This window comes from Electrona antarctica (assembly GCF_951216825.1).
Source record: "Electrona antarctica genome assembly, chromosome: 2".
Taxonomy (NCBI): domain Eukaryota; kingdom Metazoa; phylum Chordata; class Actinopteri; order Myctophiformes; family Myctophidae; genus Electrona; species Electrona antarctica.
The window spans coordinates 18,123,403-18,128,632 of NC_136807.1; the positions used below are offsets into that span (position 1 = coordinate 18,123,403).

General features: G+C 42.8%; 1 long non-coding RNA gene across 1 annotated transcript; it reads left to right on the forward strand.

The window, feature by feature from the left end:
• The first annotated feature begins 303 nt into the window (after window positions 1-303).
• On the forward strand, window positions 304-3,871 carry LOC306939761. Its single transcript, XR_013791922.1, has 3 exons — window positions 304-423; window positions 2,543-2,630; window positions 3,412-3,871. It is a non-coding gene; the product is annotated as an uncharacterized lncRNA (long non-coding RNA).
• Window positions 3,872-5,230: the final 1,359 nt, after the last annotated feature.

The following is a 5,230-nucleotide window of genomic DNA, read 5'->3' on the forward strand; positions in this document are numbered from 1 at the left end:
TTTCAAGACTGTGTCTGTGTGCGTGCGTGCGACGTGCATGCACTATGGCAAACAATGATTACTGAGTGAATTTAAAGTATTTATTCACAAAGAGGATAAAACAGCATTGGGACTTTTCCAGTATTTCCCATGCTCTACTCTATGTACTTCACTACTCCATGAAAACTCAACACATGCAGCTGTGTGACCACAAAGCTTGTATAAGCCACTCTCAGCCATTATCTTAACATTTTTAGCAAGTATTTGTTTCTCTTCACTGTGTTTTCAAGTCACTCTTTCTCCTTCGCTCTCCCTCAGACCGAGGTATGCTCTGTTAGATGAATGCACCAGTGCTGTCAGCATCGACGTGGAAGGAAAGATCTACCAGGCTGCCAAGGATGCAGGGATATCTCTGCTGTCAATCACACACAGACCCTCCCTATGGTCAGAACACACACAGGGATATCTCTGCTGTCAATCACACACAGCCCCTCCCTATGGTCAGAACACACACAGGGATATCTCTGCTGTCAATCACACACAGCCCCTCCCTATGGTCAGAACACACACAGGGATATCTCTGCTGTCAATCACACACAGACCCTCACTATGGTCAGAACACACACAGGGATATCTCTGCTGTCAATCACACACAGCCCCTCCCTATGGTCAGAACACACACAGGGATATCTCTGCTGTCAATCACACACAGCCTCCCTATGGTCAAAATACATACTGTACGAACTGAACACACTGAACCAGTGGTTCCCCAAACCTTTTAGCCCGTGACCCAAAAGATAAATTAGATGTTTGCCCGAGACTCAACCTTGTGAAAACTAGAACACAAGTAGGCCATAAATGGCCTACTAGTGCGCAAGCAGAGAGCACAAGTACTGGTGACGTATATATCGATCAGTGTCGGGTGGATTAAAGGAAATGCCTCTATGTATATGTATATGTAATTTGTAAGTTGATTAGCGGTATACTGTGGTTACTTTGCGTATGCCCCGTTTGATGCGGTGACGTATATATCGATCAGTGTCGGGTGGATTAAAGGAAATGCCTCTATGTATATGTATATGTAATTTGTAAGTTGATTAGCGGTATACTGTGGTTACTTTGCGTATGCCCCGTTTGATGCGTATGTATCGTAGCAGCATATGACATTCAGGGTATAACTGGTATAACTAGCTCTCAATGATGACGTAATAAAGATGTGGATTAAAGGACCCAATGCCAGGGTGTAATTGGTTTTCGATGGTGACGTAATGACGATATGTTTTAGTGTCGGGAGGATTCAAGGTAATGCCCCTATGTATACATGTATGTAATCTGACACCACTGCCATATCAAGCACAAGTAGTCATTACGTCATACGCTGGCACGGCGCATACACATCAAACGGCGACATACCTGGACGAAAACTATTACTTGCGCGCTCTGCTTGCGCAAGTAATAACAGATCTACAAGCTCACAACGCGTCGCTTCGCGCTGCATTGTGAGCTTGTAGATCGGCTATTTTCACCACTTCTTAAACATTTGTTTTCTCATTTATGGAATTTCTTAGATTTTTCTTTTATTTATTCATAAAATTACTTATTTTTTAAGAGACCCATATTTATTTTCACCGTGAACCACAAATGGGTTCCGACCCAGTGTTTGAGAACCACTGCACTACACATACTGAACACAAGCCGAAACCATACACATGCAATGTGCACACACTACAATAGACACACTATCAACACACAAACATGTGTTGTCTAATGTTGTTGCATTATATTCCATGAATATACATACAGTAAGCACATTAAACTGTTGAGTGACTTACAGTGTTCTGTTGTAATAACAAGGAATGGCCAATAGGGGTCAGTAGAGATGCACCTGCTTGTGGCTGTATTGTTCTGTGAGCCAGCCACACCCTTAGAGTATATATGATACTAGTATATATACTCTAAGGCCACACCCTGTACTACTACAGTACCACTAGTAGTATACTACTATAGTAACTACTGTTATTCAAGTAAATCTATGACTAGTCCACCAGCTCAGTGGCCTTGTGGTTAGAGTGTGGTCAATCCCCGGCCGGGTCATACCAAAGACTCTAAAAATGGGACCCAGTGCCTCCCTGCTTCTCAGCATCAAGGGTTGGATTGTGGGTAAGTCCGGGCCTGCGACATACTAGCGTCATGTCCAGGGGGTGTACTTGTACATCAAGATGCCTCACGCTACAGAAACAGGAGATAGGATCCTGCCCTATGGGCCTCATGGCTCTGCAAGGCTACTTACTTATGACTAGTCCATTGGCTCAATGGTTAACTTTAAGTCCTCACTAAATATCTGGCTGAACAGCAGCTGGACCTGATTTTATAAATGTATATAGATTTGATTATACAGAAATGTATTTCATATTGCTTTTATTATATACATTTTATTTTCCTTGAATTTATTCAGTCTGCTCTGTCTGTCTGTCTGTCTGTCTGTCTGTCTGTCTGTCTGTCTGTCTGTCTGTCTGTCTGTCTGTCTGTCTGTCTGTCTGTCTCTCTCTCTCTCTCTCTCTAGGAAGTATCACTCTCACCTGCTCCAGTTTGATGGAGAGGGAGGATGGAGCTTCGAACCACTGGATGCCTCCACCCGTCTGTCTCTACAGGTACCTGTTTGTGTACAGCCTAATTTATGCTCCGTCGCACGATGGCTGGAAGAAAAGAGCTGATTTTATGAACAACAAACTTTAACACAGGAATATTACATTTATAACTCAATTTCCTCCTCCCTGCCCCATTTACAGTAACCTCTCTCTTTCTCTGTAGTATCTCACACCCACGCACGCACACACACACACACACACACACACACACACACACATACACACACTGATTGCATTCGATACTTCTTGTACTGTATTATCCTGATATATCCTCCTGTATCCTGCTGAAAAATTACAGGAAGCGCACACTCTGCAACACTTTGTCATAATATTCAGTTTTCCATGAAAAACATAGGCCTGTCTAATTGTCTGTGTGTCTGTCTCTCTGCGTGTCTGTCTCTTTGCGTGTCTGTCTCTCTGTGTGTCTGTCTCTCTGCGTGTCTGTCTCCCTGTGTGTCTGTCTCTCTGCGTGTCTGTCTCTCTGCGTGTCTGTCTCTTTATGTGTCTGTCTCTCTGTGTGTCTGTCTCTCTGTGTCTGTCTCTCTGCATGTCTGTCTCTCTGCGTGTCTGTCTCTTTATGTGTCTGTCTCTCTGCGTGTCTGTCTCTCTGCGTGTCTGTCTCTCTGCGTCTGACTCTCTGCATGTCTGTCTCTCTCTGCGTCTGTCTCTTTATGTGTCTGACTCTCTGCATGTCTGTCTCTCTCTGCGTCTGTCTCTTTATGTGTCTGACTCTCTGCGTGTCTGTCTCTCTGCGTGTCTGTCTCTTTATGTGTCTGTCTCCTAGGAGGAGAAACAGCGCTTGGAGAGCCAGTTGTCCGGAATTCCCAAGATGCAACAGAGGCTGGGCGAGCTTTGCTCTTTACTGGGAGAGAGAGAGAAAGAGGCAGATAGGGGGGAAGAGTTAGAGTGAGAGAGAATGAGAGGGGGGGGGGGGGGGGGGGGTGGAAGGAGACAGAGATTCCACAAAGTGTAAGACTGTGTGTGTTGGTTTGTGTTGCCAGGAGGTATTGCTGGTTAACAAAAACTACCTCCACCAAGGCAGTGTTTACACCCCCATCTGTCCATCTGTCTGTCCATTAAGAATTTCCCATGAACAGATTTTCACAAAACTTGGAAGAACCACTTTCAACCTGGTGGCCCTATTTTGGGCATGTCCTTATCAGTGAACAGGTATTTTCACTATTTCTCATGCAAGTAAGTAAGTAAGTAAGTACATTTTATTTGTATAGCACTTCTCACAGAGAAATCTCACAAAGTGCTTTACATGCAGGAAATAGAAAACAAAAAAAGCAGAATAAAAACAGAATAGTACAGAGCAGAAAAACAGCCTATACATTATTGATCTCAAAGCAAACAGCAAAATTAGCGATAGCCACATGGAAGAATCATGAAATCATGAAACATCTGGAAATGCCCGTGCAAATAGTAATGTTTTAAAGGTATATTCAGTGATTTCACTTAATTCAAATATATTTCTTCTTATTTTTTGGATAATCCTCCCTACTATAAAGTGTGCTGACCATATAAGGAGTTCCTCCCTGTCCCCAGTGAGCCACTGGAGTCAAAAAACCCTAGTTTCGGTTTGGGCATTGGGTGGCAAAGCTTTCATCCAATCAGGATGAGAGGGGCCTTCCTCCAATCATGATCGAGTGGGGCGGGCCTTGGTGCATGTGCTGTTGGTCTGTTGTTGTACGGATATAACTAAACTTTGCTGTTTCATAGCTTTGCTTAATTACTGATTCAAACCCTCCGCAAAGGGGTTATAACAAACAGGTCTGGTAACTGTGATTTAACACACACCAATTGTAACATTTATATTACTCAAACATACATAGCCTCGACGTTGCAATAATGCCCGTAAACAATCACTTGATTTTGGCCATTTTATTACTATTATCTCATAACACACTCACACACGTACAAACATACTTCTACTAAACTTGTGTACAGTATAAAGCCTTATTTGCCTTGTCTGGCCCTTGTTTAGATCTAGTACAATAGCATTGATGATCATTACAAAGGAATCGGAGACTGTGGCGTTTAGGTAATAACTGCAAACACAAGAGAAACACAAGATACATACTATTAATTCACAGATATAGCGACTGCATAGATGCATCATTTATGACTGAATTTAGAGCATTTAACGAACATATAACACATTACAAGGACTTACTTAAACGCGTCATCCCGTTTGTTACATTGTACTGAGAATGAATGAACATATCCTGCCCTGCGTATAGCTCGCCCCTTCCTCTGTCACCCGACACTTCCTACCCCCACACCATGTCCTAGTATGACCTCGCATTCCTGGTATATAGTATTGGTATAACACATTTACCCCCCAATTAGCTGTATTAATATCTACATCCCTGAGACATACTGTAATTGGTTGATAAGAGGATCTCTGTTCTTATATAACACAGAGTATTTACTGTATAGGCAGTGAACTTCATAATAGCACCAACATCTATACATAAATGACACAACATGAAGTTACAAATATAAGCTGGGCCGGCACTTAATATTATAATGATCCCACTCACGGAATAAACTCGACAGTTGTACTTCCCCCACTGTAGAGCATGTGCATGTGCACAGCT